The sequence below is a fragment of the Lepisosteus oculatus genome, chromosome 14 (genome assembly GCF_040954835.1).
Source record: "Lepisosteus oculatus isolate fLepOcu1 chromosome 14, fLepOcu1.hap2, whole genome shotgun sequence".
In the NCBI taxonomy this organism is placed as follows: Eukaryota; Metazoa; Chordata; class Actinopteri; order Semionotiformes; family Lepisosteidae; genus Lepisosteus; species Lepisosteus oculatus.
Genome location: NC_090709.1, coordinates 4,337,516 through 4,364,478, shown reverse-complemented (window position 1 = coordinate 4,364,478; position 26,963 = coordinate 4,337,516). Strand labels below are relative to the sequence as shown.

General features: G+C 40.9%; 1 pseudogene; it reads left to right on the top strand.

The window, feature by feature from the left end:
• The window catches only part of LOC102695046 (zinc finger protein 721-like), a 1,154,024-nt pseudogene extending 1,130,452 nt beyond the window's left edge, over window positions 1-23,572 (top strand).
• The last annotated feature ends 3,391 nt before the right edge of the window (window positions 23,573-26,963 follow it).

The window sequence follows — 26,963 nt, the reverse complement described above, 5'->3', positions numbered from 1 at the left end:
CCACGTCATACACAGAGTACTATAACACAAGCACACCCACAGGACACAATCACACAATCTCACACACAGGACACAATCACACACAGAGGGTACCACCTCACACACAGAATACTATAACACAAGCACACTCACAGGACACAATCACACAATCTCTCACGCAGAGTACTGTAGTGTGCTCTCACGAGGCACCAGTTCTGTAGGGTTTGGGCATTTACTGGGACAATTATCAATTGTAGCAGTAAATCACATAATTGATTCTTTTAATGGCCTTAGAATCCAACCATGCAATATAACTCAAACAACGCACACACACAGGTACTAATACACGAGGATACATTTATTAATACATAGAATATGCATGTAAAACTTACAGATCTTATCGAGAAGGTTATCAGAATACAAAAGGTATATATTCAGTCAGTTACGAAGAGTTACATATATCAAGAGGACATATGTTCAGTATATCATTCATTTAGACCGTTTTGTAAAGTGAACTTGGTTATAACTTCTACATTGGATACTCAAAACAAGTACATAACTCTTAGGAATTAAAGTGATATCAACTGGTTGGGATAACAATTTAATTCTCTAGCTGTAATGCATTGAAGTTGAATACTCATCCATTCTCTGGGGAATCAGATCTCCTGCGGACACAAAGAAACAGTTGCAGGCTTGTTGCTGTCCAATCCGCACTCTCTGGCTCGGTGCCAGGCTGTGCTGTGCGGCTTGCGACGGTGCGCTGCTGATGCTCTCTGAAGACCGGCTAGTTAGTGTTGGCTTTAACTAGCAAAGTTGTGCTCAGGAGAAAAGATGACTGTGGGTCCCAGCAAGTCAGGAAGAGGACCGGTTCATTCCTGATGAAGCGTTAGTTCTGAATAGTGATTCAGCTGTCCACAGTTCCGACCTGTTCATGAGGCTTGCTGCTGATGCTAACCTCGGGTGGATCCTCTGGTTACTCTCTGGCAACCTCCGCTCTAGACTCTTAGAACAGAGGAAAGTTCTGGCACTCAGACACATTGGCCATTCCGTGGTGGTCCGGGCTGAGTCTCAGGATGGTCAGGAGGCACGCTGCGAGAATGTCCTGCCCTTGGGAGCCTTCTGCTCCTGGGCCGTCCTGCCTTGGAATTGTCTCGCACCCTTGGAATTCTCCTTAGAATAGTCCTACGAATAGTTCTCCTTTGTTGCCTGTTTTTACCTGGAGGAACTTCAGCTCGTTCATTGGCTGAAAGTTTCCTGGGCATCAGAGTCCCACGTGGGTTACTCGGCCCTACCAGTCCCTGATTGGTTGATCAAGGTGAGATATGAGTCACTTACTCCTGACACCTAGGAATGCAGTCCAGATGTCCATCTGGCACTCCCTAGACAGATAGGCACCAATGGATGACCATTGATCATGATAGCCAGGCTTAGCTAAGTGCATCACCATTGGGAGCTGTCCCTTATCAAAGGAAAACATATTTAAATCAGCCTGCATGAATAGCTTCTCTGTGGCTGCACCACAGAGATGAAGAGGGAGATGGGGCCTCATTTGGGAAAGCACAGCAACACTTAATTCTGTCTTATTAACAACCATTGCCGCTACACCATGTAGCCATTACGGTGATTTGCTGAAGGAACTGCAGCTTGGCTCTTTAGCAGTTGTATTGCCTGGAGGTAGAAGCTGTGAAATAAATAGGTACAGTATGTGATCTCCTCTCTGGTGCTTCCTATAATCCACAATCATCTCCTTAGTCTTACTAATGTTCAGAGATAGTTTGTTCTCCTGGCACCATGCTGCCAGGGTTTCAACCTCCTCCCTGTACGCAGACTCTTCACCATCTGTGATCAGGCCGATGACTGTTGTATCATCCGCAAACTTGATGATGGAGTTTGAGTTATGCCTAGCGACATAATCATGGGTAAATAAGGAGTAGAGAAGAGGGCTAAGCACATAGCCTTGAGGGGCTCCATTGTTTAGAGACAGGGTAGAGGATATGTTGGTGCCCACCCTCACCACATTTGGACATTCTGTCAAGAAGTCCAGGATCCAAATACAGAGGGAGATGTTCAGTCCCAGGTCCTGAAGCTTGATGACAAGCTTTGAGTGCACTATGGTATTGAATGCTGAGCTGTAATCAACAAACAGCATTCTCACATATGTTCCTTTCTTATCCAGTTGTGAGAGGGCAGTATGGAGGGCAGTGGCAATAGCATCTTCTGTTGACCTGCTCTGGCGATACGCAAATTCCAGTGGGTCTAGGATGTCAGGCAGTGATGAGGTGAAATGTGCTTTGACCAACCGCTCGAAGCACTTCATGATAACTGATGTGACTGCAATGGGGCAATAGTCATTCAGGCTACTGACTCTTGGTTTTTTAGGGACAATGGTGGTTTTCTTAAAGCAGGAAAGAACTATAGACTGAGCTAGAGAGAGACTGAATATGTCCAAGAAGACACCTGCCAGCTGGTCTGCACATGCCTTCAGAACACGGCCAGAGATAGCATCAGGAGCCTTGAGTGGATTGGTCTTTTTAAAAACTTTACACACATCCGCTCTGGGTATGATCAGTGGGTGTTCGCCCTGGATTTCTGAAATCCTCCTGGCTGGATCTGCGTTACTGACCTCAAACTGAGCATAGAATGAATTTAGCTCATCAGGAAGAGAGGCAGACTATTGTTTGATATAGCTGGGTTGTGCTTTGTAGTCTGTAATTGTGCATATATCACTACACATGTTCCGTGTGTTGGAGCTGTGATAATATGACTAATAATGTAAGTCAGCATATGTAAGTGCCAGCATATTGCAGTTCTTGATGTCCCATTGGAAAGCAAGCCATGCTCTCAGTTCATCCATCTTATTGTCCAGTAGCAAGAAGTATACTTGGGAGCAAGCCAAGATTGCTGTGCTGTCTCAATCTAGCCAGAACGCCTGCCTGTTTACCCCTCTTCCTACAACGCTGTCTTCTTCCAAGTAGAGGTACAGGTGAGACACCACAATTATTGCTGACTATTAATTCCAATCTGATCTTTTTGTCTAATCTGGACAAGGAGCTCTCGCCTTCCCTCTTCACCTGTTTTTCTTTACCCCTTCTTCAGTCTATACCCCCATCTTCTTCTGTAATTGTTTTAAGCTTTGTTCCTGGACTGTTGACAATTAATCATTTACCACAAACTGTATTTAATAAGGTAAACCAAGGTAAACTTTATGATTGTTTTGGTCACTGAATTTGGACTCAAGCTACTATACTAGATACTGCTACTACACTGCTGCTATTACTACTACTACTGAAGTGACTGCAATGGGTAGTAGTACTACTACTTCTAATTATAGATTAGGAGGTTTTAATTATTAAAAAGAATTACATTCTGTTCTGCTCGCCAGACCCCCAGCAACAACACAGCCCCCCGCCCCGCCAATCACACGCAGCTCCGCATTTTCAGACTGACAGCAGGAACCTCTCACACAGGCATGACGGCCAATCAGACAGAGCCCTTTCAGTCTTCTCCATATATATCAGAGCCACATCACTGTTTCCTCTCCCTGAAGACACTCCCAGAGACAGGAGCAGCTCTGTGTCTCACTGGAGGAAACACACAAATACAGACAGCAGGGCTGCAGGTGCAACAGAGCTCTTACAGAGCTGTTTGTGTTACAGAAGTCAGTATTTTCATAGACTAAACTAACATCATTAATATGAAACCATGCATTACTAAAGAATGTGTGAAATTGTACACAAATGTAAATTCTGATTTTTAAGAGTGCCACTGTATTCCAAATGTACCTTTGTACCTTATCATAAAATTGCAAAAAGATGATGTTATTACTAGTTTCAATTAAAATGTAAATTTCTAAAGAAGTAGGCATTTCTTATTCCATTCCAAATTCAGATTCTTTTTTTTCCCATGAAAGACAATTTTACACTTTTAAACAAAATATACCATTAAAATGATACACCATCGAACTTTGACAAAGTGAGAATATAAATGCCTTCAGGTTTGGTGTGTAGCGGCAATGCTTGTTAACAAGACAGAATTAAGCGTTGGTATGCTCCTAAAAGAGGCCCCATCTCACCCTCCATCTCTGTGGGGCAGCCACAGAGAAAGAATTCATGCAAGCTAATTTAAGATGTTTTCTTGTGATAAGAAACAAGCTCCCAGACGGGGATGCAATTAGCTAAGCCTGGCTATCATGATCAATGGTCATCCATTGGCGCCTATCAGTCTAGGGAGTGCCGAATGGACATCTGGACTGCATTCCTAAGTGTCAAGAGTAAGTGACTTATATCTCACCTTGACCAACCAATCAGGGACTGGCAGGGCGTGGTAATACCACGTGGGTCTCCAATGCCCGCCAAACTCTCAACCAATCAGCAGACATCTGGGTCTTGATCAAAAAGGGAGCGCAAGCTCAGTTCTGAGCTCTCCTTGGCCATTTTCGCGCATCCTCAGAGACAATCACGTGACAACTGCTGTTGTCTGCAAAAGGACTTGGACTTTGTTCTAAGCGTGAGGCCGAGGATCCCATACGTACTCAGAATTCTACCAACGTGAATGCTCCGCTTGATCAACGGCAGCCTACAGTTGGACCCTCGTCGACAACCTGAATAGCTTATTCAGAAGCAGCGCTGGACCGGGAACGAACCAGTTTTTTCCCAGGCAAAAGAGTGACTTGTGAGGACTCGCGGTCACACTCTGTGCATAGAGACTTTCTACTAGCCAGCCGGACTGCTGGTAGATCCCCTCGGAGCAACGACTGCCCTGCGCGCCGCAGTTAGATTCCTCCGCCCGTCCTACTCTGAGCTGCACCTTGACTGGTTGGCCGGTAGCCAGAGGACGCCAACACAACGCCCATTGGACAACCGCTGGAACAGAGGCTGCAACAAATACAAACACAGTGGATAAGTAAACCCCATGTTCTACATTGCGTCTCGAGAATTCAATTGTACCTCAACACAAGTTGTTATCAATTTAATTCATGAGTAATGTATTTACTTCCGAGTGTAGAGTAAAAGTGGGTAATAACACTGATTAGCGATTTGGTAACCGAACGATATATATTGACATATATTCTCTGTTGTGTATCTCTTTGTGTTTGCCTCTCTTCGAGATTATATAGCTTGTATATTGATAACCCTCACAGTAAGGTCTGCCGCTCGTATCCAGGCAGACTAGTATATGTTTGGTGCACAGTTTATATTAATAAATGTATCTCGGGTATTGAACCCGTGTGTGTGCGTTGTTAGTTGTTCTGACGATTGATTTTCTAAAAGCCCCAACGAACAACCTCGTGATTACTGCTACAATTAATAATTGTCTCAGTAAACCCATCAAACCACTACAGGTGTTAATAGTCACACTGTACATAGTTCAGACCAGTCCCTTAAATTCTATACCTCAAATTGACTTTAAAACTCCAAAACTAGCATAGTACATGTATATAATCAATCAGAATTGTGTGGACTGTATTTGGATTACAGGTTGCAGCACTGGTACATGTTCTTAATGTAATTGGATGATTTTATGGACGAAACTGGAACAGCCACAGAAACAAAAAAACAGAAAGACATGTGAAGAACATGCAAACTCCACACAGAAAGTGCATAAGTCAAGAAAACCCAGTCTGATACAAGAACATCTGAAACCCACATACAATGCCTAAAGAAAGTCTACATCCACCTTGGACTTTTTCACATTTTATTGTGTAACAGCATGGAACCATGATGTATTTAACTGAGAATGTTTGCCACTCATTAACACAAAGTACTCTATAGTGTAAAAGAAAAAGAAATATCCAGACATTTACTAAATACTAAATTAATTAAAAATAAAAATAAAAAAACAGAAAATATTTTTCTGACTCCACAATCAAACACATAGCCTTCAGAATATAGAGACCAGCAGTGCTAACCACAAGGCAAAACCAAGTCTTTTAAATAAATAACAGCAGAGGTATATGTGCAAAGAGTGCAAGAATTCTGTTTGCCTAACAGGCAACAAACACCAGCTAAGCAGTAACCTGTAGCCTTAAATTAAACCAGACAGATGCACACAGTTACATGCTACTGTGCAAAGAAAACATGTTGTGTTTTCACAAATATAACAGTATCATAAATATAATGCACACCAGTCATATTTGAAAAATGTTTTGATAATATAACCTAAAAGTGTTTTAGGAAAAGAAAAGCTGTCACAACTTAAACCAAAAAAATATTAAATGTTTCCTTACATTTCTCTAGGCTACAAAGAACACCATTAATAGTAGTATGTGAGGCACTACAGAAATGAATTTGAAGACATTTTACGTCTTAATTGTTAACAGAAAAGTAGATATATAAATAAAACTATTTTATATGAAATAAAACAAATAATGAAAACTCAAATAAGATAATCAGTCATAAATAGTTAACCCATCTTCTAGAACAGGGGTGGGGAACATCCGGCCTGCAGGCCGTATAAGGCCCACTAAATCATTTGGTCTGGTCCTGCCAAGGCAACCGAAGGCGGGACTCGAAATTCATAGCAACATAAATTTATATTAAGTGAATCATAATAATAACGTAAATTTTGAGGGACAAGCAAGGAACGTCCATTATGGGACAGACACGGGATAGACAGGACACATACGAGTACATGACGGGACAGACACGTATGCTCCTCATCGGCTGCCCGCGGCCCGTCTGCCTGTATTGCGGTGACTCAGAGGACAGTCAGTGCCAGGCAGGCTGGGACTGTACACATTGCGAAAGTGTTAACACACTGTGGCGAAACTACGGGGATCCGGTGATGATGAGACGAGATGCGATTAGATGATTCCTCGCGACCTTGATGACCTTGCCTCCGATGATTGACAACGATGTTGTCGACTTCTTTGTCGACACAGACGATTACTCCAATCCAACCTTTACCCACACGTCCATGATCAACAATCCTCGCAAAAACTGAATCTCAGATGAAGATTAAGGAAATTACAGTACACAGAAAAGACCTCAAGAGTCGATGATACAAATGTTGGATATGTTCCAAATCCAAGATGGAGGATTAGAACAGCGATCAAAGCAAAATAATCGCGTCGCTGGCGACACACGCTGGATAGTTATTAAAACTTAAGTGGTGTGACATCCTACAAATGGCGACTACAAACAAAAGAAAAGTTTATGCAGATTGTCGATCTTTCCAAGAGAAATGGACAAATTATTATTTTTTTGTTGAAGTCAAAGGCAAACCTGTGTGCCTAGTTTGTGGCGATGCGTTAGCAGTAATGAAAAAGCCGAAAAAAAGCTGTGGAAAGTGCAACTCGAAAGGAATAACACAGTGCATTTCCCCACTCTGGAAGGACAAAAGCCTTCTACTACACTTGAATATGCTGGTGAATGTGCAAAACTAATTGAGGCATTTAATGAAAGATTCAAGGACGTGAAAAGTAAACAAATGGAATTGAACATCTTTGCTACATCTCTCAATGTGGAACCAGCTGATGTGCCTGATAACCAACAACACAAAATCATTCAGCTGCAAAGCGATGATGAGCTGAAGGCTAGGTGCATTGAAATATGCATCTGTGTTCGGAACAACTTACTTCTGCGAGCAGTTCTTTTCAAAACTTACCATCGCAAAGAGTCGACTGCGCTCCAGACTGACCGACCCAAACCTGGAAAAGCAGTTGCGAGTAGCAACATCATCAATACCAGCTAACATCACAAGCCTCACCAAAGAGAAGCAGTTCCAGCCATCACATTAGGGGTAAGTTAATTAAATGTTTGACCAAATATAGCAGGCTAATTTTTAAATTGATAATTTTGTATGGCCCGCGAATGATGTTATAAATATCCAAATGGCCCTTGGCAGAAAAAAGGTTCCCCACCCCTGTTCTAGAACATCGGAGATGACCTTTAAAAATTCCCAGCTTCATTATTTTAATCATTTTTATTACTTGCTGTTCAATGTTTTTAATCCTGGCTATGGGTCAGGTATTGTTAATAGAAAACGATTTTGAAATGTTCTGCTCATGTACAGCAAAGCAGTGTGGCACGATCGCTAACCCCTCCTCTTAAGGGAGCTCCAGCTCTTCCTCGTTCCCTCCCATTGTTTGCACCTGATCCCTATTCCCGTTCCCCCTTAAAAGCCAGGCGCTGACGCTCATCCGGGCTCTGCATCTGATTTCTGTATCGTGCGAGTCCGGGACCTGGAGGCGCCTGGTCCCGTTAAGGTTTTAACCCCTGTTCCTGTTCCTTGTCCCCTGTCCGTCGGTTCCGACCCGGTCTTCGTGGTTTTAACGTCGTGTTTTGATGGATCTCCTGGCTATGGACTTACCTTCGTGTTTTGGATACTCTATGGATTACTCTTTGGGATTGTTCTCCTCGGCCACACCTCCCCCGTGCACCAGCGCACCTTGGACACGCCCCCCTGTCTTCAACCCCGTTTTCCTGCATGACGTTTCCCCACTCCGTCGGACTGTGTCGTCCGCATAGGGTCCGGAAAGAACTGTTCGTTACACAGTGCCTGATTCAGTAAGAAATACACTGAAAGCTCTCTGACTAATTCCTCGGTCCAGATGCCAGGAGTTCAGGAGGGACCTGAGGTCCTCAGTCTTATCCCTTTCTCTACTTCTCTCTCCTACTGAACCCTCAGAACTCGGGAGGCGCGCTGAGTGCACGGAGGCGAGTTATTGATCACTTATCTATCGACAACCAATTAATTCAACTGAAGAACTGTAGAATAATCGATTAATTTCACCGATTGGGGAGTACTGATTATTTTCCCGTATTTGACCCTGTTTTAAATATCTAGAAAACAGTCAATACAGCCTGTATCGATCAATTACCATAGTTCGTTAAGTGTTAAAAATGTTCAATCCGAAATTAAAGAATGATTATTCAAATTATTATTTTAAAATTTCATCCTAGAGCTAGAAAATTATATTCCAAGTTGATAAATTTGTGTAAGCAACAGTTTAAATGCATTTTCCATTTGTTTACAAATCATAAGGATGGTAACCATGGCGACACGCTTCACATCACTGTGCTAGGTGTCTCGCCTTCGTCAAAGTGAGCGATGTGACGTCACGGACAGCAACTAATACTAATACTAGTGTCTTCATGTTCATATTAATGAGAGTACAACTGGTAGTTTAATTATTAATGCTATTATTCATGTTAATATTAGTGATTATTATAGAGTTACTGTTAGAGTATTTACACTAGTAGTCATGTTAGTTTTAGTGATAGGATTACTGTTATTATTAGTATTATTAGTGTAGTAGTAGTTTGTATCAGTGGTAGTGATAATGATAGTGTTGTATTATCAGTAGTATTGTGTTAATTTTAGTGTAGGTAAGAGTGTATGTGGTGTCTGTGAGTGTGTGGTATTTTTCAGTGTGTGGGTGTGTGTGATGTGGATGAGTGTGTGGGTGCGTGTCTGTGAGTATGTGTAGTGTCTGTGTGCCTATGTGAGTATTAATGATGATAGCACAACTGATTAATTTCAATGCTAGCATTCATGTTAATATTACTGAGAGTATATCTAGTAGTTTTACTAATACTACTAGTATTCATGTGAGAATTAGAGATGATAGAGCTACTATTAATTTTAGTTTTAATGTTAGTATTCATGTTAATATTAATGATATTCATAACGTTAGTGTCAGAATATTAACACTCTTTGTCATTTTAGTTCTTTTGATAGCATTACTGTTATTATTAGTGTAGTAGTTAGTTTGTGTTATTGTTAGTAATAATGATAGTGTAATACATAATGGAAGTTAGCAGTATTTGTGTTAGGGTTAGTCATAGTGTAAAAGTAGGTCAGAATGTATGCGGTGTCCGTCAGTGTGTGAGTGTGCGTCTGTGAGTATGTGTAGTGTCTATGTGTGTTTCTGTGAATTTGTGCATGTCAGTGTGTGGGTGTGTATCTGTGAGTAAGTGTAGTGTCTACAGTATGTCTGTCTGTGAATGTGTGCTAGTGTGTATCTGTGCGTGTGTGTGTCTGATTGTGTGTATAAATGTGTGTGGTGTCAGTCAGTATGTGTAGTGTCTGTGCGTGTGCATGTGTGTGAGTGTGTGGGTGTATATCTGTCAGTGTGTGTGAATGTGTGTGTAGGTGGGCTTGGGCTCCACTGTTGTGTCTGACAGAAGTGACCCATCAACAGGTGTTGAGTTCCAGAGCTGCTTGTGAATGGAATCACTTTCTAGAGTCTAGACCAATGTCCACAGAGATGTGAGTGCTCTGTTTTTATCACTCTTAGTAGTAATGACAGCTGATTAGTAGTAGCGGAGTATTAGTATCAGAATTACTATTAGAAGTTGTAGTCATGGTTGTAGTTGTGTTAATAGCAGCAATAGCAGCAGTAGCATCAGTGGTTGTTGGATTATTCAAGCAGTAACTTTAGAAACTACAATACTACATATTTAAATTCTATTTTTCTAGGTATGTTTTGTAAAGTGCCTTGATGCTCTGGAGGCACAATGCAAGAAAAAATACGATTGATTGATTGAGTGTGGGAGTGACGTCAGGTAGAGTTCATTTGTCTAACAGAACCGTCCTGTCCACAGATGTCAACAGAGGTGACCAGAGAAGCTGTCCAGACCCAACAGAGACCGGAGATGGGCTTAAGACTCAGGTCCCAGGCCCAGAGAGCTAAGAGTCCACTGCTGTCCCTGAACTTATTCTGATTTTTCTTCTTTTTTCTACTTTCCCTGAAATTAAAACTCATCGCAGCAGCAGGGCCCTGCTGTCCTTTTTATGGGGAAGAGAAGGCTCTACCTGACAGTGTGTGCATCTGCATGCGTGAGTATGTGGGAGTGTGTGTCTTTGGGTGTGTGTGCTTGTGAGTCTTGTTCAGACCATGTCTGTAACAGAACTGTGTCTGACGTCCCCAGATCAGGAAAGAGGTAACAGGAGACCCATCCGACACAAGTTGTGGAGCCAGACCCAAGACCCCAAGAGCAGTGATTCTGCATTATTATTATTATTATTATTATTATTGTTATTATTATTATTAGGAGTGAAAGGGTGTGTGCGTGAGACAGTGAGTGTGAGAGAGGGTGAGTGTGAGAGACAGGGGGTCTCAATCTCCATTCAAAGAGGGTCTGGTGCATCTCCTGGTTTTGTGACCAGAGCTCTTGGTTACAAATATTATCAATTTCTTTAATTAAACAAAAATCATTCTAATACCTTTATCGTGGTCTAAAATATTAAACTGTGCCTTGAATATTTTGAGTCTTCAACAGTAAGAGACATTAAATGTATTATTAAGCACATTATTTTCATATCTTACTTAGAAAATAATTAGCTTAATTGTTTAATTGGCTAGATCCGTTTGGAAAGAAAACCTGAAGATGCACTTGGCCCTCCAGTGACTGGAAAAGGGCTTGAGACTCCTGGTCTAGCAGAACTGGCCCCTCAACAGGTCTTGGCAGGGATGTTGGGGATCATGAAGCTGTATAGCCGAGGGCTGGACATGCTTCAGGATTAATGATGGGAGGCCACTGTAATGTAGGGTCATCTTGGCCCATGATGTTGAAGATGTGTTTCTGTGATTGGCTGGTAACTCCCCAATGCCGCTGGGAGAGACTTGGAATGGCCAAGCAGGGAGAGTGGCATCACACTGATGCCTGGGGCAGATCCCAGAGGAACGTGAATATTGGCTTCAACAACATGCTTGGGTAGTTTGCTCCACTCCCCCCCAACCTTCTATGTACAGTAGTGCCTCCTATCCTGACTGTAGGGTCTCATCCAGCTGTCTTGTGAGATAAGCCAGGCTATCAGCTTCCACAATATGGCTAGACAGCTTGTTCCACACCCCCACAACCTTCTATGTAAAGAAGTGCCTACTGCTGTCAGTTTAAATTAATTTGTTCTTCCTGAAGTGTTTAATACTGTTTGAATAAGAAGATACATGCACTGAGACACATGATCTTGGTTGGCTTGTGCTGGTGAGACTAAAGCAGTCAACTTGCTGACAGATCTCGATAGAGACAAACGTGATCCTTGTAGGTGTTTTGTGCATTTACTGGGACAATTATTAATGATTAAAATTAATAAAATATTAAAACGATTCTTCGATGGCTAGAAATCGACCTTCTCAAACAACTCAGCAACGCATACACACGGATACTTATACACGAGAATACATTTATTAATACATAAAATGTGCTTATAAACATAACAGATCTTATAGTGAGGGTTAGCAGAATACAAAAGGTGTTTTTTAAGGAGCTTTGGTTACAATGTCTGCACTAGATATTCAAAAGCAATATCACAGTGGTTCTCAAACTTTTTAGACCAACTACCACCCCTAATCCAACCAAAGCATCCAAGTACCACCTACAAGTCATGATCTCATAGGAACCCCAGAAATTCTCAATGACCAACAGTCAACAGTCATCCAATCGGCATCCTCTGGCCCGGTGCCAAGCAGTCCTGTTGCGGCTGGAGTTGTAGGAGAAGGATTGAGAGATTCCTGCTGCAGTGCACTGGCAGTGACTCTCTGAAGACCGGCTAGTTAGACCTGGCTGAACTATCAGAGTTTGTGCACATGAAAAGTGACTGCGAGTCTGAGTAAGTCACACTCTTTAGATGGGAAAAACCGGTACTTTCCCGATTTAGCGCTAGTCCTGAATACTGAGAATCAGCTGTTGACATTACCGACCGTAGTTCACTCGTTGATCAGGCGAGCATTCACGGTTACCAGTGGTTCGAACTTGCTTAGAACTTGACTCTTAGAACAAAGTAAAGTCCTGGCACTTGGACACACTGGATGTCACGTGATTGTCCAAGCTGAGTCTGAGAATGTCCTGCAGAGGCACCTTCTGGGCCCTGTGCTGCCTCTTTTATCTGGAGGAACTAAGGTCATTCATCAGTTGAAAGCTTCCAGGGCATTTGAGACCCACGTGGGGTTATCCTGCCCCACCAGTTCCTGATTGACTGATCAAGGTGGAGGATGAGTAACAATGCTGTCTGACCTTAGGATTGTAAACCAGACAGTAACGCGCCAGGGATGACCATTCTTTCGGGTGGCTGGAGAATCTCAGCCTTGGGAGTTGTTCCTTTCAGGGAACTCTATCAGATAGAAAGCACCTTAAATCTGAACCACATGGAATGGTCTCCCTGTGTCCAGCGCCACTGAGATGAGGAAGAGAGAGACTGGCAAAGGAGCAGCAAACTTAAATCCTGTATTATAATAAGCCTTGCCGCTACAGCAAGCTGTATGGATTTCTTGAACATCAAGTTGTTCCAGAAAGGAAATGAACAGTTGCATTCAACTCAAACAAGTCATATGTGATTTGCCCATAAGGATAAATTCTGTATGGTCAGATAGGAAGAAGGGCACTGCTGGGAATCGGATCCAGGATCTCCTGTTCTCTAGGTCTCCTTGACAGGCGCTTTGAGCAACTAAGCCACGGCGCCGGCAAAGTGTTGTCCTTTTAAAGCCACTTGGACATGTCTCACCTGCTCTGAGACAACTGCGTTCAGTGTGCACTGAGCCTGCTTGCTGTGCAACTTGCTTCCTTTACTTGCGAAAGCAGCACCAACACTAAGAGAAAGAATGAGAAATGGCTTTTATTTGGCACTTTTCATGTCCATGGAGCTCAATGCGCTTGTCAACTGGGTGACAGACCTGTGTATTATTTGTGAAAATGCCTTTTTCTTTCTTTGTATACTCATTGATAAGTAAACAAGAAATCTTGCAAGGTAAACACATGCATTTTATTTCATTGCTGAAAACAGCACGAGCAAGAAGTTAGGAGAAGTGATTTAACATGATATGTGATCTAATTTATGTGTTTTTCTGTTGGCATTGTGACCTCTTCTGAATGTGTACGTTGATGCTGTTACTGGTTTATATAGGACTGTAAAATGTCTTCTTTGTATTATTCTGTATTTATTTGTGAAAAGACAATAAAGTTCATAGATAAAGACCTAGATAATGAAACATGGCAATGAAAGAAGAAGGCACAGACAGAGTTCAAACCACTGATCTTGAGTATATGAGACCAATGCTTTACCACTTGGCCACCGCACCTTCAAGGATGCATTGACCCCTTGAAATTGTTTTATATGCAGCACGTTTTTTAACAGCAAACTTTGTGTATGTTTTTAAAATAAAGAAGAAAATCTATAAATCTTTGAGTATAAATTACAATGAGAAGGAGAATATAACACACTCAAATGTGACTATTATGTTGTTCAAATTAATTAAACTGGTTTAATTCTCATGCAGACAGCAACAATAAAAAGTGATTCTTAACAAGGAGATATTTGGCAGCCATGGGACTCCAACCCACTCCCCCAAAGAGACTACAGCTTTAATTCAGCTCCTGACAGTGGCTCTTATTATCTGAACTTGAAGTATTATAAAGCGTGGAAGCGACTGCTCCTTCATTTTCTGTGATCCTTCCTCTCTCTTGGTGAAATATTTAGTTCTTTTGCACCTCTGGATATAGTTCTCCTGTGGAGTTGGCTTCAGACCTCAATGTACAGCCCCTTTGAAGTAATTTTATTTTTACAGGAAGACGCATTCGCAACGTGTCTCCCGTTTCAGAAATGCTTTAAGCAGCATCTTATATACAACGCACAAACAGTAGACTGCAGAACTGAGCAAAAATTGTACTGGATTTGACTGGGATTCTGAAATATTTATTGCAAAGGAATTCAGGCTTTCATGAACCTATAATAAAGAAACTGACCTTGAAAGTAACCTGAGCTAAAACTACCTTTAGAAACAGAAGAAATCTTAAGAATTTTGCCATGGGAAAAGATAAAAACAAAAAAAAATAAACAACAACGATGAGAAATAAAATAATGCTCTTCACATTTGCTTGAATCTATAATAAAAAAGTGACCTGAAACTTTCATGCTTCCAATCTTTGATGTGGCTGTCATTAGACTTGAACGTGATGTTCCACAGATAGGCAGGGTGCCTTTCTTCTTGTCATATTCAAGAGAATTTGTTGCGTGAGCTCCTCTCTGAGTTGCCTGTATTCTTCTGTGATTTCATTTAGATTATCTACGTGGAGTACAGTGACAAAATCGCCTTGAACTTTTTCAGTTTGTGAAAAGAAATGCTAAAGAAAATGCAAGTAAAAGCAGATCTGTCCGAAAAGGGACTTGAACCCTGGACCCTGAAATTAAAAGTGTAATGTTCTACCAATGGCGCTCTCCAGGCTCTTAAAGAGAAAAAACACAGTTGGGATTCTCCCAAGTCACTTCTCTTTTCTTGTGGCAAAGCGCAGTCATACCTGACCCATCTGAAACTACCACTGACAGACTTTATCCAGAAACGACAGCACCACTCCCAGTAGAATGAGAGAGAAATACAGCATAACATGGGGAGTCAAGGTGCTCCCACAATCCATCTTTCCTCAAATTACTGATTTCTTTCAATAACATTTTAACCTTTTCACAATCAAACCTTTTTTCACATTTAATAAGATCTTTGAATCAACAACATTTAAGAAAAAAAACTAATGGAAAATGTTTTGGCACAATAATTAAAAAAAACTTTCAATGCCTTGGTAGTTCAGGTGGGTAGCTGCGACATAGGTTTATTCCATGCTGAAAAAATGAAGAAAGAAAAGAACGTTTCGGCTGTGGAGCCTTCTTCAGGTGTGAGAGCAATGCCTTGGTTGCACACCCATTATAAAGGGGGTTGTAACTGTGTTGTAATTTAACCAGTCACATTCCAGATCATGTACAAAGGTTATTTGCCTCAAAAATCGGATTTATGTTCAAACTGCACAGCAGAACATGAAGAAAAATCTGTATGCTGATTGACACCAAAGAATGTCGCTACAAGCCAAAACATTGTTTCCTTCTCGTTTCAGTATTGAATAAACCTTCCCTCGTTCCTTTGCAGCCCATGCATGCTGACACAGCTACTTAAATTACCATCAGCTGTGGACCTGCAGCTGAGCTTTACACAGATAGATGAGTTCCCCAGATATGTTTTTAATGTTCTTTTTCTTTTTGTTTTGAATGCTTTTTTATAGTTGTTAGACTACTACACTGATTTACATAGGTTCCTGGAAGACTTCTCGTTTTGTGGTTGTTGTGTTTTCGGGTTACAACTATTTTATTTTTCTATTGATAGGACCCCTAGCATTACTGTGGGACTAGTTAACTTTAGTTTTTACATTCTACCTGAAATTACCTCAATAACTACTACTCTGTTTTTATTTTTTTAAAAGGCACAGGTGATGTTTGTTTTTTTTTTCTTGCAGCTGTTTGGTATCTACAACGGGTCAGCTGCAACAAACTTGGCCATTGAAATTTGTCAGCAGCTGTGTACTTAACCTGTTCTCAATTGCAACAAACCTAAAATAACAGGTGCTGCCCATTAGATGTTACTGAAGCCTCTTCACAGGGTTTAAGCAACTCAGTAGAGGACTAAGCGGAACAAGCGATCACATTAGAACTGTCGTGAATATAGTAGAAATAATATAGTCACTAAATAACGAGCTTATGCACCACTCGCTTGAAAATTATTGTTATATTTAACTGAAATTGTTTTTCAGACACCACAACTATTCACAATGAATTTTATCAATACATGTCTTAATAAATGTGTAATTTATTAGTAATTAACTTTAATGTCTGTCTTTATTAGTAGTTGTATTACATGTACAGCCTTTAATATGCGATAGTGAATTTTCAGGTACCCTGGGAAGGTAAGAAAACTCAAATAAAGCAAATGCATATTTAAAGGGGGTGTAAGTCTTAAATGTGTTCTGTCATATATGTTCTTTTAAGTGAATTTGTTGTATAATTTATTGTGATTTGACTCTATACTTATGTTTCTCAGGAGAAAGTAGTAACATTGTGGATTTGAGGGTACAGAAAATATGTTGTACTGTACGGGCAAATGTAAGGATATGTTAAAAAAACTTATTGTCATCTTTTTGAACATGATTATTAGACACTTGTTGAATCTCAACGGGGGTTTCTTGAGAGATCGTTCAGCTAGCGAGGCCTCCCTCTGGACTCCGCACCGAGTTGAAAGCTACGTGCGCTCCTCTCTGCATGTCCTGTACTGTTACCTGTGATAGAAAGTGCTTATAAGCATGAAAAATATTGAACATTTTAAACATGCATAGAACAGCTTGAAAAACTGAGGGACAAAAGACCAACTATTTTGCAGGTTCACAGCATTTGCAAGAAAATCAGCCACCTGAATAGGGACCCTGAGATGAAAAGTTCAATATTCTATTGACTGGGCTATTCCCGTCTACTCAGTTTCTTTCTGAAACAACATTTTTCAAGAAATTCTTACAATTTGCGAAATTTGAAATGCAATACTTGCTTAAAAGTGCAGAATTTGTTTTACCCCAATACTGCAAATGGAGAAAACCATTTCATTGGATTCTCTGTGGTAAAATTGCTTAGTGTGGTAAGGTTAGGACTAAGATGAAAGTAAGGTGCTGGTTCAAGGGCACCCAGGTATGCCTTTCTCATTGTTCCAATGAGAACAGGGTCAATTTTTGCACACGCTGCATGGTCTGTGCATGTGCAGTAGGATTAAGAAGCAGTGTGTATCAGTTGAAAAAAACTAAATTACTGCAGAGAGTTGTAACAGTAAATACTGGGTTGTTTTCCTATTTACACCCTAAATGAGTCTCAAATAAAATGTATTAACCAGTATAAAGGGGTATTTCATAGGATTAAGACAAGCACCGTTTGTTAAGTGCATGTCAATGTAAGAGTATTATACTAATTATTGTTGTAATGTAATGTAGTTCTCAGTGAGGGTAGTGCCGAGAGGTGACCTGTGCAGCCTGTGAGAGGCCTATTTCTGCACGCGCTGCGTGGTGAGTTATTTAAATTTAAACTGTAATGTAATTTATTTTTGTTCAGTGTGATTTTGTAACGGTTAGATGGAATGTTGAAACCGTCAAACTGAAATGTGGTTTTTTTACCGTTTTCCCTCACGGTAGAAAGAACCACTACCGTAGTTTGTGTAGTCAAATATATCATTATATGTCATTTATTTTGCTTTTTATTATGTTCCAAACTAACAAAACAGATCAGACACCATACTAACCTGGAAATAAAGAACCCCAAATATATATCTGTGTCCTGTGCTGGTTATTCTTTGCCAGGCTACTCAATTTTACCTAGGTAAATTCCTTTAGTAGTTTAACAACTAAAACAAAAACAACCAAGCACAACAGCTTCAAAAGAAAAAGAACATACATTGAAAACAAATCTGGGGAACAACAAAAACACAGAATCTAATGCAAGAGCTTTTTCAAGTCTTCGGTACTCTATCGTACTCCTCTTGTCTCAGTAGACCTCCTCATATATTTGTGTGCAGGTCAGCTGGAGGTCCACAGCCCAAGGTAATTTACGTAGAGGGCTGCATCAGCATGCGTGGGCTGCAAAGGAAAAAGTACAGGTTTATTCCATGCTGAAAAGAGAAGGAAACACAATGTGGACCCTTCTTCAGGTGCTATGTGCAATAAACCTTTAAATGTTCCTTTGATGTTAATTTAGACCAGATCTCCAGCAAATACATAACAGACTACAATCCCCCTAAATAAGGTGTTAAGGTGTAAAGTGAATCCCACAAGAGAAGGAAACACAACATTCCAGCTGTGGAGCCTTCTTGTGTGACAGGGAATAGACCTTTACTTGGTTCCTTTGATTTTAATTTAGACCTGATCTCCAGGAAATACCTAAGAGCACCTAAACTCGTCAGTTGCTTTCAGTACCTAAAGACACAGACCACACTATTCTTTGCCAGACTCCATACATCATTAAGGACAATCACATATAGCTTGATTTTGTTAAATGAAGTATTGATTTCCTTTCTGGAACAACTTGTTTTTCGAAGAATTATTTTTCCGAAATAAGAAATACAAATCTTGCTTATCGGTGAAGAATAAATACTGCCAGCTGGCAAAAAAATGACAGCATTTTTTTTCTTTTACAAAAAACCTGCATAGGGAGATGTAGAATAAAGATCCACTTGAGATGTTTTCGTTGTGCAAGGGCAAAAAAATAAATTTGTTCCGTTTCACAAAATTCAGGCTTGCGAACGGCGCAAGTCGCAGGTGATTCACTCCTCTTGACTAGGTGGCGCTAGGAGGTGCAGTGAAGTTTATATCCAGCTGCAGAAACTCTTCTTTCTCAGCCCCGCTTCTCGGTTGTTTTGAAGTCGCGGCCGCGCTAGTGGATGATGTCATCATACTGCGCGACACTGCATATCTTTCACCCACGTGTTGGCGATTGAATCATTTTCTTTACATGAGAAAGTTGTTGTTTTTTTAATAGCTTTAGTTTCTGAATACGTAGCGTCTTGTCGGCTGTGTTCGTGCTTGAACTGATCACAGCCCTGACAACAGGATCTGTGAAGAATAAAAATAAAGAAGAAAGTTATTCTGTTTAAACTTTGCAAGTCTGCCTTTGTTTCTGACCGACTCTGAAGAAGGATGGCGGAGTGCTTGTTAAATCTGCAAACCCAGCTTGACTCATTCATGCAGGTTTTGCTCAAATCGATCGTGTATGAAGTTTCAGAACTTTTTGGAAACAGGGTGTCTGACACCGAGGACGAGTTTCAAGGCAAACTCCGCAGCGTCTCCCAGATCCTGGTGAGACGGTCTGTGTTTAAAATCACACAGTGTGTGGAGGACAGTGTCGGGAGTGAAATGGCGCAGCTGAAGAAGGAAAACGAGAGCCTGAAGTGGAGATTGCAGCTGTGGGAGAAGGAGTCGGGAGCAGGAGGAGATCAGGGTACCCAGGCGCTTCCACGTGAAGTCACTGCAGAAATAAAAGAAGAAATGGACACGAAACTGGAGCTGTCAGGTCAGTGTGGTGACTTGTATGAGTGCGTTTAAAACCAGTATTTTTAACTTCCTCGTGAGATTTAAAAAACACGCTTCATTTTAAAGAAAACATCTCACAAGAGTAAACATTCTCATTATCAGTACGCGTTCTAACAAACTATCGAACTGTCTTTAAAAAACTTTCCGAAAGATGTGAGAATATAGTGGAGAGATGGAGAGATTGCAGAGTGAAGTGGGGAAGACTTGTGTGATGTAGCAACGCGATTCTTTACTGAAAACTGCACTATTTTGTCCGGTTACGGTGCTGAAAACACCTCATTCAGATTCAACAATTGTTTCACTGAATCAGTGTGTAATCCGACGTCATTAGGAAACACGGTTTACATATATTGTATTTAACTTGTTTTGGTTTAGATTTTTATATGTATACTAATTATATCTCAGTTCTCCAGGGTTTTTGTCTGTATGAATCCAGTAAGTTTGTCTGTATTCACCCCGCCCCCACTACACTATTAAAGTACTGTAGTGTCCAGTCAGTCAGTCTGTATTAAACCCTCTCTCTCTCAGTGCAGTGTTAATGTGCTGAAGTGTCTAGTCAGTGTGTCTGTATTTACCCCTCTCTCTCTCAGTGCAGTGTTAATGTGCTGAAGTGTCTAGTCAGTGTGTCTGTATTTACCCCTCTCTCTCTCAGTGCAGTGTTAATGTGCTGAAGTGTCTAGTCAGTGTCTGTATTAACCCCTCTTATAAAATTATAAAATATATAAAAACTTGGATGACTCAAAATGTTTTTATCTTAACTGTGACAAGACTGAATTAAGTCATGCTTATTGGCACCACCCATCAAGTTTGTAAAACCATTGCTGTAACTCTATCTGTAGATGGTCCTGTAATTGAGCTTCAGTCTAAATTGTAAAACTTTGGGGATGATGTTTGACATTCAACCAACATATGTGGTATGTTGTCAAAACATCTTTCTTTCACCTCGAAAACCACGACTACGCCCCATGTTATCACTGGCTGAAAAGTTTTGGCTGCTCCCGAATTGACTAATGTAACGCTCTACTCTCTGGGGTTTCTAAGTCCACATTGAACAAACTCCAGTATATCCAAAATTTGGCAGCCAGGATCCTGACCAAGTCTAGTACAAGTGTTCACGTTACTGCTATACTGGAGTCCTTGCACTGGCTTCCTGTCATGTTTTGTGTCGACTTAAAAATCCTCCTGCTCGCTTTGCATCTCAGTACCTGTCTGAGTTATCATCCTACTCACCAATCTTGCCATCTTCGTTCTTCTAATTCTGGTCTCCTATCTGTCCCCCAGTCCGTCTACACTCTCTGGGTGACAGGGCGTTCTCCTGTTATGCCCCCAAGCTCTGGAACTCTCTTCCCAAGGATATAATTGAGTCACCTTCTCTAAACTCCTTTAAATCCAGACTCAAAACCTTATTATTTAGAACAGCCTTTATTTAACTGGTTCTGTTCTTGACCCCTCTGTTCCTACTGTACTCAGTACCACCATCTACTGTCTCCTCAAATTGTGTATTCGCATCGTGCTTATATGATGTATTTTTTGTTATTGGTAAAGCGCTTTAAGAAGCCACCTTTAAAGCTGCTACTCAAATAAAATGTATTATTATTTTGAAGGCCTTTCTTTCTTGTCCTGTGTTTTCAGGCTCAGAGGCCAGTGCTCTCCCTGACGCTGGGGACAGGGCTCCTCTTGAACAGCAGCACAGTGAGGAGGAGTGTGGCTCCAGTCTGATGCAGGAGACAGAGCTCACTGCTGCAGAAGGGAAGGAGACACTCAGTGAGCAGCACACAGAGAGCAGACAGAGTGTGGAGGATCTGGGCTCTGTGCCCATGATGAAGACAGAGCCTGAGAGTGAGACACCTGGGCTCTTAGTATGTGATGATTTTACAGAGAAGATTAATAATCTGGACACAAACAATATTACACAAGGTTGTAATGAACTGGGAAGTGTCTCTGTACTAGAGCACAAAGAAGAACTGGGTGAGTTTAATCTTACAGAGCATGACACGGAGCCCCAGTTGATTGACCATGCAGAGCAGCAGACTGATGTATCTGGTGAAGAGAAGAGTACTGAGTTACAGCAGCACAATCAGAGGAAGAGGAAGAATCAGTCAAGGTCTTGCTCAGATGGAGTGGACAAACTACCATTATGGCACAGGGGGGAGCAGCCTTACTGTCAGTCTAGTATTTCACAACCCTACCAGCACCTTCACACAGGAGAGAGATCTTTCGGCTGCAGTCAGTGTGGTAAGAATTTTAATAGGTCAGGTGACTTAAAAAGACACCAGCGCATTCACACAGGAGAGAGACCATTCAGCTGCAGTCAGTGTGGGAAGAACTTTAGTCAGATAAGCCACTTACAATCACACCAGCACATTCACACAGGCGAGAGACCGTTCGTCTGCGGTCAGTGTGGGAAGAGTTTCAGTCAGTCACGTAGCTTAATAATCCACCAGCGCATTCACACAGGAGAGAGACCATTCAGCTGCAGTCAGTGTGGGAAGAGTTATAGTCAGATGCGCCATTTACAATTACACCAGCACAGACACACAGGAGAGAGACCGTTCGTCTGCGGTCAGTGTGGGAAGAGTTTTAGTCGGTCATGTACCTTAATAACCCACCAGCGCATTCACACAGGAGAGAGACCATTCAGCTGCAGTCAGTGTGGGAAGAATTTTAGTCAGATAAGCCACTTACAATCACACCAGCGCACTCACACAGGAGAGAGACCGTTCATCTGCGGTCAGTGTGGGAAGAGCTTTAGTCATTCAAGTACCTTACTAACCCACCAGCGCATTCACACAGGAGAGAGACCATTCAGCTGCAGTCAGTGTGAGAAGAGTTTTAGTCATTCAGGTACCTTAAGAGCCCACCAGCATATTCATGCAGGAGATAATTCAGCTGCAGTCAGTGTGGAAAGAGTTTTATCCAGTCAGGTGACTTAAAATGTCTTTTAGTTCAAGTTGGTAGATGCGTCAGCATGTGACATCCAAAGAAGGCTCCACAGCCAAAATGTTTCTTTTCTTCTTTTCAGCATGGAATAAACCTTTACTTGTTCCTAAGATGTCTTTTAGCCATAGTCACTTTGTAATCACCCACTGTTGAGTTTGTCTAGTCAACTAAATTTTGACTGTATTCTTCCTTATGGTTGACTAAAACAGAAATAGTTCTTGTCACACAGTTAAATTTATCTGTATACTAAAATATATAATGCTTTTTGCTTTTAGTTTTAATCAATTTTAAAATGAATTAGGTCTAAATTGAATTAATGTTTTATTCCTTTATAGTCTTGGGATGTTAAGTTTAATCCTGTTTAATTTACAGTTAAGACTGTCTGAGTTATATGAGTTACTGTTCTCGTTGAATAGGCTTGTAATTGTGTAACAGCTTTTAACTTACCATGTTAAGCAAGAAATGTGTATAAAACAGATAAGGATTCTTAACTGTCACAGGAAAAATAAAAGTCACACATCTGATTAAATTCTACAAAAAAGCTCAAAGTACGTGCGAAAAGAATACGATATTGTATGAATCTCTTTTAAGTAGAAAATCTATTTTGGCACCATTACTAATAATTCCATATCTTTCTTTTTTTTTTCAATGCAACTATTTTTTTAAACGAGACAGGACAGCAATATATACTGTGCCTTCAGAACGTATTCACACCCCATTGTTTATTTCTCATTCTGCTGTGTTGCAAAGTCTAATTAAATCATATTAAAATGTTTTTTTTCCACTCCTGTAGAAGCAATTCTCTATAATGTTCAAATGAAATTAAGTATTTAAAATTCTGAAGACATCTATTAAAAATAAAAATTGAAAATTACTTAATTGATAAGTATTCACTCCCTTTGTTTTAGCAACCTAATTTGGGTCAGTTATCTTGAGAGATCCCACTAAATGTTAACAAGGTACACCTGTATTCAATTGCTTGACTGCACATCAGATCAGTCCTACTGTCATGAAGACCAAGGAGCTGCCTATGGAACTTCGAGATGAAGTTGTTAGGAGGAAAAAAGCTGGAAAAGGTTATAAAAAGATTGACAAAGCTTTGAACCTTCCTAGGAGCACTGTGAAGTCCATTGTAACAAAATGGAAAAAATATTGCACAACAGCAACCACTAGTCTGTGCAGCAGCAAATAGGGAAAGGTCCCTTATTTTACACACTTAGCTAATGCAACAGCTCAACTTGTTTACTTCATTATGGTTGGTTAGTAATACAAAGACAGGCGAGGCAGTAATTTTCCAGTACTTATAGGTCTAAGCCTTGAAGGACAGAGAAGACAGCTACATGCAGTTTTGCATCGCCTTTTTGCTGGTGCAGAGATAAACATATTCTTCGAACATCCTGTGCCCTTGACCCGCTGGGTACTATCACACTTTGTTCACAGAATCCAGCTGCTTTAATATTGCCCGTAAACAACATTTTTAGGATTAAACACTTTTCTTTAGTAACTTTCCATTACATTCCCTCCTTTTTATCCTTAAAAATGCTTTTTCACTATGGACTCCTCGTAGGGGTCACCTGGAGGGTCCCAGGGCTCATGGGAGTCTATTCTAAGCAGTGCATATTAATGAGTCTTTACCATAGATTGAAGCATATGGATAATACAAGTTATACAACAACAGAGCAGCAAAAACACTGTAATAAAAGACATGAATAGTTTCAAGAAAAACATTCCCCATGACCTGAATAACAGTTTTAGCCATGAAAAGAAGGGGAACTCATTGCCAATGCCCCGCTCTTGATTTACTTTGTCCTTAAGTTCTTTCAGCTGGTGTATTGCGAGGGTGAGGTTACCATGGTCATCATCATTAGCAGGGATATAGGTACAGCACAAATCGCCTATCAGAGCACACACTCCTTCAGAGGCTGCATTCTGGAGGCCTAGCATAAATCTATTTTACAGTGCCATAAGCCTGACTCCTCTTAATTCTTGTTTAATTGCGTCGAGGCCATCCAGCGTTATATTAATAAAGGAGTACATTTCATAGCGGGTTATTTGCAGCCAGCGAGCATTAGCTACAGATTGGAGACTTAGACCTATACATTTCGAGAAGAGTCCCGCCACAGGTTGCAGACTCAACCTACCAGGAGAGGCAGTAGAATGAGGCATCAAGCTACACACCTAACAGGACGCATTTGGTCGAGTACTTTTCACAGTATAGTTCATGTAATGATACCACAAATTATCCTGGAAATCAGCATGATCAGTCTCATTCAGCTAGTCCAGTGGGGAAACAACCTCTCTCTTCTGTCTGCTTTTCAGAAACTTAGTAGTCCCGTTTGGGCCTCCAATAGTCACAGAGTCAGTTGTCAACAGAATGGGGATGATGATGAACAGGCTGATCGTAAGAAATGGAAAATGGAGTATCACTTTTTACCGCAAAAGTAATTTCCCTGGATAAACATTTTTCTCCTCCAGGTAATTTTTATTTTTGCACGGGTGTGCAGATTTTCTAATCAGTTCGATAGAAACAGTAACCAAATCTGAATTGCACTGAGAATAATGTACACAATTATGTAGGTTTAACCTGTGGAAATACATTTATAATTACATGGAATTCACACACAGTTTAGTTTGATGGCGACTCAATTCTCCTGACTAGGTGGTACTAGCAGATGCAGTGAGGTTTATATCCAGCTGCAGAATCTCCTTTCTCAGCTCAGCTCCTCAGTTGTTTTGAAGCCACCGCAGTGCCAACTAATGACGTCATCATGCTGCGCGGCTGTGCAGACATTTTACCCACATGGCGGTGATTGAATCAGCAATTTTAGCTAAATAATAAATTAGAAAGTGATTGAATCAGATATTTTAGATGAATATAGAGAAAGCTATTTTCTTTCAAAAAATGTTTTTGCTGAACTCCTGGAGGCCTGATCTTATTTTGCTGCACATATCTGTAGACCCTATTGAAAAATTTATTTTGGATTGGCTCTATCAAGATGTTTTTTGCATGCAATAAAACTCACTTGTTCAGCTTCATTTCGGGGTCCAAAACTTATTTGTTTGTTACAACACATCCATCTCTCTCCCAAAACGCTATAAATCCCTACGGGATCCCTATCTTTCTCTCTTGAATGTCTCTTGCATCCCACCTCTGCAGCTGGCCCTTGGTCATCCTGCATGGGGGTCCTGACTCCTCGTCCTATGGCCAGCAGGTCAGCCCTCAGCCGAGCGGGTTAAGCCAGAATTTCGCTCCATATTCCTTTCATGATGCTTTAATCTTGGGTGTTGTCATTCCTAATAAAATACAGTCAGGTGTATCTCTTTGGTGATGCTGTGTCTGGCTTTGTCTACAGTGTACAGTGTTACATTCATGTTTCCTTTTTTCTCTGGGGTTGAATTTATTGTTTGATTGGCCAAGGGCTGCATCATGTTTTTATAGACAATCTTTTAATATTGCACGTCAGAATAAAATGACAAAAATGACTTTTAACAGTTTATTGCAAACCAAAAGTTTAATAAGATGCATACAAATGTGTATCAAAAATATTACTTTCAGAATCGTACATCAATGGATCTATTCATATCTGAAATACACATTGTGGAAAGAAGCAGAAACGGAATTTTCAGGGTCTTCCTTTTATAAAATACAAGCTGCAGGTCCTGCAAACACAGGCATTGAGGACAGTGTGGAAACAGTGGAGTGAAGTGGACTCAGGTCACAGACAGTGTCAGTGTGGAAACAATTGAGTGAAGTGGACTCAGGTCACAGACAGTCTCAGTGCTCAGAGCTGCTCTAAGACTGTGCGACTCTGTTGGTGAAGCTCTTCTTTGTCTAGATCTGCAGGAGGAGCTTCTCCCAGACAGCCCTGTCAGTCCCACAGCACCCATCCTCTCCCTGAGACTCGTCCTCAACATCATCATAGTCAGTCCTGTCAGGGGTAGAGACTCCTTCCTCAGATGGCAATGTGGGCAGAACCCTGTCCACTCCAGGGCCAGTGTGGAGGACACCTGTTAGAGAGACACAGACTAAGAGACTGGCAGTGGACAGCTGATGGACAGGGATGACTCTCTTAGATGATATTTTTGGTTTAGAATTGGACCCATGAATTTTTATGCATGGGTATAGTATGTTGTTTTTTTTAAGTTGTATATGTGTGATTTTAACAACCATTAATTATATAAACAAATAATCTTAGACAGGATCACAAAAAAGAATGTTATAATTAA